Below are 6172 nucleotides of genomic sequence, written 5' to 3' on the forward strand. Positions count from 1 at the left end.
CCTCCCTGGTCACCGGTCACCGCTCAGGAATGAGGGCGGCGCCTGCCACGCGCCTGGACAGCGTGGACTGGAGGCTGTTCGGACGTGCGACCCGCGGGGCGCCCGGCGTTGCTTCCCAAATCGCAGCTTCATTGCCCACGCGGGGCTGGAGGCCGCTGCCCACGCCCTCCCCGGGCTGAGCCAGGGTGGCCTCAGGGCTCCCCTTCGTGCGCCCCTCTGTGGCCTTGACCTTCACGAGCGGGGTCAGCTCCCAGGCTCTGCCTCCCCGCTGGGGCCTCCTCACACCTGCTCCCCGCTGGGCCGGGGTCCTGGCCGCCTGTGCGCTCCTCTCTGCCCACATTCCCCGCGCTGGCCACGCCGTGTGGCAGCCCGGGCCTCTGACCTGCGGCCCTGACCTGGACGGACAGTGAGCTCCGCCTGAGCCCACACCCTGCCCGCCCCCTGCCCCCTCCTCCCCAGCCGCCCTTCAGGGAAGCATGGCCACCACAGGACCCAGGTGGGCGCCAGCCCCTCGCCGTGGGCGCAGGATGAGGCTGGCGGGGCAGCGTCTTTCTCCCGTGCCCAGGGCGGGGCAGGCTTCCGGGGGCTGGCCCTGCCCAGCCTCTCCCACTGTTCTTGTCCTGAGGGCTCTTCTCCCTGTGGCAGTCTCCAGCTCACCTCTTCCCCGGCCCCTAACCCTGGGGACCTGGCCACTGTCCTCGAAGCCCCGGGCTGTCCCTGGTTGGGGTCCCTCAGAGCCAGCACCGTCCCTGGACCTCCGGCCCAGCCACCCACACAGCAGGGAGGGGCCGCACCCCGCCACCCTCGCCGCCTCTGGGAGCTGGTGCCCTGACCAGAGCTGGCCACTGGGCCCCAGGCCCCCCAGGAGCTGTGTGCAGCCCTGCAGGCCCCCATGTCCCCCAGATCAGGGGCAGGTCAGGGGCACCCCAGAGCAGTGTCCCCATGCTGACCCCGGCCTGGTTGGGGGGGGGCTGTGTGGGCTCTGACCCCGGCCTGGTGGGGGGGCGGGGCCTGCGTGGGCTCTGGCCCTGGCCTCAGTGGCCCTCAGTGAGCCTCACCCCCTCCAGGACACGACCGACTGACGCAGAGGGCTGTGGGCCAGAGGTGGGCGGGACGCGGGGCCAGTGGGTGAGGGGTGGGCACAGGGCAGAGCGGGCTGACCTCTTTGTCCAGGGGCCGGACGCCAGGGCCCACAGCCCCGCAGTTGCAGCAGCAGGCCTGAGGGCGGTGCCCTCCCCGGTCCCTGCTCCCAGGGCAGGGCTGCTCCCCAGCACAGACGCCCCAGCAGAGGCTGCGCACCCCACCACTCCCTTGGGAGCCCCGTCATCAGAGGAGCCTCACTACCGCCCGCCTCCAGTAGGCCCAGCTGTCCCCAGCAAAGGGGGACGAGGGGGACGGGACAGGCTGGCTGTGGGCGCATCCAGAGAGGCCTGTTTAGTGGGGAGGCCACAGCTCTGCCCAGCGGGCACCGCAGGGCCTGGCACTCAGGGTTGGGGTGAGGAAGGCCAGCAGAGCCGGTCGGGTTACCCCCTATTATGGGTTGGCCTGTGTCCCCCCAAATTCACATGTTGAAGTCCTAATCCGTGACCTTCTTTGGAAATATGGTCATTGCAGTCTGGCCGGCGTGGCTCAGTGGTCGAGTATCTACCTGTGAACCAGGAGGTCACGGCTCGAGTCCCGGTCAGGGTACATCCCGGGCCCCATCCCAGGAAGGGTTGTGCAGGAGGCGGCTGACCAGTGATTCCCTCTCATCATGGGTGTTTCTGTCTCCGCACCCGGAGACGGGCCGGGATCTCACGCCCACCCAGGCCCGTCCAGCCCACCCACCCTGCGGTGGGGCCGGGGAGCCCAGCCTGCCCTGTTGGGGACCTGGGGTCGGGGGGCATGGGAGGCAGCACACATGTTGGGGAGCCCCTGTGGCTGCCTGAAGCGGGGGCTGCAGAACCACCTCTGGGGCTGCCCACCTCCTCCTGTACAGCCTCAGAGACCCCTCCTCAGCCACACCCTGAGAGCGGGCTGCACCCCCACCTCCACGAGGCCTCACTGGCCTCTCCCTCCTCAGCCACCCCACCCTGGGTGCCCAGGCACCCCACCCAGGGCTTCCCGGCACCCAGACCTGCCCGCACACTGGGCCACACCCTCCCCCGCCCTGGGATACCCCCTCCCAGCCCGAGCCCCTGCTCCCAGGCCTCTGGGCGGGACGCTGGATGCGGGACACTGGACGCTGGACGAGGGGAGGCTGCAGGCAAGGCCCCAGGTCCTCCAGGGTCATGGTCGGCATCCATGGAGCTTTCATTTGTTCATTCCTGCACCTCCCTGTTGCTCCATCCAACAGCGTGTTTAGCAAAGGAGTGGACACTGCGCCCAGCAGACAGGCCAGGCTGGGTTCCAGACCCTCTAGGAGCCTGCCCTGCAGGGAGGGGTGCCCTGTAGAGAGGGGTGCCCTGCCTCTGGGGGAGCTGGAGGCCTGCACTGGCCCCTCGGTGCCTGGGAGACCCTGCCCCCTCCCCACCGCCACCTGTGACACTCAGGCCCCTGCCCAGGCTCGCCTTCTCCGGTTTGTGATGCTGTTGCCTTGGGAATGTTTCATCGGAAAGTGTTGGGTGGGGTGGGCAGGCCGGGGCAGGCGGGCAGACTGCGTAGCTGGGTGGGCGGTGGCTCCGTGGGAGGGGCTGGCACGACGGCGGGGCCCACCCTGCCCTTCCCACTGCATTCCCACCCCCACCTCCAGCCCAGGGAGCACCGAGCTGGGGGCCCCTCGATGGGCTGGGAGGGGCACATTCCAGCGCAGGCCAGCCCGGCACATGGGCCGCCTCCTGCCACCCACCTGCCCGCGTGTCCAGGCAGGGCCCGGGCAGCCAGCCCACCTGGCCTCTGAGCTCTCCTCCCCGTGCTCCCCTCTCCTCCCCCTGCTCCCCTCTCCTCCCCGTGCTCCCCCCTCCTCACCTGCTCCCCTCTCCTCCCACCTGCTTCCCCTCTCCTCCCCTGCCTCCCCATCCTCCCCCCCTGCCCCCTCTCTTCCCCGTGCTCCCCTATCCTCCCCCCCCCTGCGCCCCTCTCCTCCCCGTGCTCCCCTCTCCTCCCCCTGCTCCCCCTCTCCTCCCCCTGCTCCCCACTCCTCCCCCTGCCTCCCCTCGCGCTCCCCGGCTCCCGCCCGTGCTCCCCTCCCTCCCCCTGCTCCCCTTTCCTCCCCGTGCTCCCCTCTCCCGTCCCCCTGACTCCCCTCTCCCTCCCCGTGCCCCCTCTCCTCCCCGTGCTCCCCTCTCCTCCACCTTCTCCCCTCTCCTCCACCTGCTCCTCCCCTCTCCTCCCCGTGCTCCCCTTCCCCCTCCTCCCCCTGCTCCCTCCTCCCTCCCCCTGCGTCCTTTCCTCCCCCTGCTGTCCCCTCTCCTCCCCTCCCCCTGCTCCCTTCCTCCCCCTGCTCCCCTCTCCTCCCCGTGCTCCCCTCTCCTCCCCCGTGCTCCCCTCTCCTCCCCCCCTGCTCCCCTCTCTTCCCCCTGCTCCCTTCTCCGTCTCCCTCTCTCCCCCTGCTCCCCTCTCCTCCCCGTGCTCCCCTCTCCTCCCCTGCTCCCCTCTCCTCCCCCTGCTCCCCTCTCCTCCCCGTGCTCCCCTCTCCTCCCCCTGCTCCCCTCTCCTCCCCGTGCTCCCCTCTCCTCCCCCTGCTCCCCTCTCCTCCCCTGCTCCCCACTCCTCCCCCTGCTCCCCTCTCCTCCCCGTGCTCCCCTCTCCTCCCCCTGCTCCCCTCTCCTCCCCGTGCTCCCCTCTCCTCCCGTGCTCCCCTCTCCTCCCCCTGCTCCCCTCTCCTCCCCGTGCTCCCCTCTCCTCCTCGTGCTCCCCTCTCCTCCCCCTGCTCCCCTCTCCTCCCCGTGCTCCCCTCTCCCCCCCCTGCTCCCCTCTCCTCCCCGTGCTCCCCTCTCCTCCCCCTGCTCCCCTCTCCTCCCCGTGCTCCCCTCTCCTCCCCCTGCTCCCCTCTCTTCCCCCTGCTCCCTTCTCCTCCCCCTGCTCCCCTCTCCTGCTCAAGAGGGCGTGGGTGTCCCTGGCTCCTGACACCCAGTCCACAAGTTGAGCTCCCCACCCAAGACCAGGCTGGACCCAGTTTCTGTTTAGCCTGTGCAGGGCTGGCCAGGGCCATGACCGAGAGCAGGACCGGGGGCCCCGGGAGGCCACAGGGCAGACTGGGGGCCGCCTCGGCCTTCCCCACCAGGGCCCAGGCTGAGCCGCTCCCGCTGGGCAGGAAGCAGTCACACCCACCCAGGACCTGAGGTGGCCGCGCGGCCCTCTTGCCACACCGGGTGCCGGAACCGCAGCCACTGGCCGTGGCCCATCGGGAGGAGAGGCGATGGCAGAGGCCCCGCCCCAGCTGCCCACCCTCCGCCCTGTGCCCCGAACCCCCAGAGCTCGGCCTCCTGCTGCCACAGGCCCTTTGCACGGGTCGTGTCCCCGGCTGGGATCTCGCTTCTCGAGTCCTCTCCTGGCACATCAGGCTGGTGCCATCTGGGCATCTCTTCCCAAGGCCCTAGTGCCACCCCCGGCTCCTCTCCCACCCCCACCCGGCTAAGGCCAGACCCAGCCCTGCCCGCACCACTCGCCCCTCAGGCACCCCGACATGCGTGGCAGCACTGAGCAGGGAGGATGCTGTCAGAACCAGGCTGCGGGTGAAGCCCAAACCGGTCTCACGGAGCCCCACGGCAGTGCCGCCCGGCCCTCGTGGGGGTGAGCCCAGCGGTGCGCTGCTGCGGCCTGTCTGACAGTGGCAATGGCCCAAGCGGGGCCGGGGCGGTGGTGATCGGCTGGCAGGGGCTGGGGTGGACAAGCTGGCTCTAGCGCAGCCCGCGTGGCCTGGAGCCGGGAGCAGAGCCACGGTTTGGGTGGGGGAGCCGGTGGGGGAGAAAGCCGAGAGGGCCCAGGAGGGTCAGGAGGGAGCGGGCGGGACCGGCGGCCCCAGGCCTGGGCTGTTCCTGCTGTGGGGGCTCCCAGCCAGGGCACAGGGGCCAGGGGGCCAAGGGCTGACTCAGGCAGAGATTTGTTACCTTAGGGACTGGCAGTGGGGCAGGTGGAGGTGAGGAGGCTTCTCCTGACAGAAGAGATTTACGGGCAGAAGACGTAGCAAGAGTAAGAGGTGTGTGTGTCTGTGGGACCGAGAAGCCCAGAGTTTGGGGGACCTGAGACCCCAGGAACCTGCACCCCTAAACCGGGTAGAGGAGACGTGGCCATGAGGCAGGTCCAGCAGACCCTTAGCCTCCGTCAGTCACCAGGACCCGACTCAGACTGGCTCTTAACAGAGAGAAGCCGGCCCGGCCGGCCTGGCTCCGGCTGAGCATCGACCTGTGAGCCAGGAGGTCCCGGTCGGGCACGTGCCCGGGTTGCAGGCTCCATCCCCAGTGGGGGGCGTGCAGGAGGCAGCCGATCAGTGATTCTCTTTCATCATCGATGTTTCTCTCTCTCTCTCTCCCTCTCCCTTCCTCTCTGAAGTCAATACAAACATATTAAAAAAGAGAGAGAGACACTGTTGGCTCGAGACATGCAGAAGCTGCGAGAGGAACGGCTGGCGGGTGTGGACGCTGTGTCCGGGGCGGTGGTGCCGGCAGCTCCGCGGAAACCAAGAGAAAAAGAAAACCTGGTGTTTGTCTCCCAGACCCTGGAAAGGCCCCAGCAAGTGGCCTGCGGTGGCCCCGGGGGGCACGGACCCGGGATCGCGCCTGGCGCGGCCTCATGGCCAACCCAACTCCCTTGAGACCCGGGGACACTGGTCTGTTGGCGCCTGTCACTCCAGGCGACAAGCAGAGTCAGAGCCGCCTCCACCGTCTGTCCACCCGGCCCTCCCAGGCCCAGCGTGGAGCCGCCTGAAACAGGTGAGGCTGGGAGGGAGGCCGCCTGCTTCGCCGTCACCTCGGAGCAGGGCGAGGCCTCCTGCCCTCCGCCTGCTGGTCTCCGGCCGCAGCTAGTCAAGCCCATTCCTTGCACCCGTTTCTCATCGGTGGCGATGACCTGCGTTGATAGTGACAGAGGACGTCATAGGAGGTGCTTTAGGCAGGAACGGGATTGGTGAGCTCTCACCCGGGAGCAGCCCAGTCACGAGACACCTTCAGGAACGGGTCGATCCAGCACGTGGGTCATGCTGCTGATTTTTTCTCACTCTCTCGGGTTTATATTCTGTTCAGCCTCATGCTCT

The sequence above is a fragment of the Myotis myotis genome, unplaced genomic scaffold (genome assembly GCF_014108235.1).
Source record: "Myotis myotis isolate mMyoMyo1 unplaced genomic scaffold, mMyoMyo1.p scaffold_m19_p_38, whole genome shotgun sequence".
Classification (NCBI taxonomy): domain Eukaryota; kingdom Metazoa; phylum Chordata; class Mammalia; order Chiroptera; family Vespertilionidae; genus Myotis; species Myotis myotis.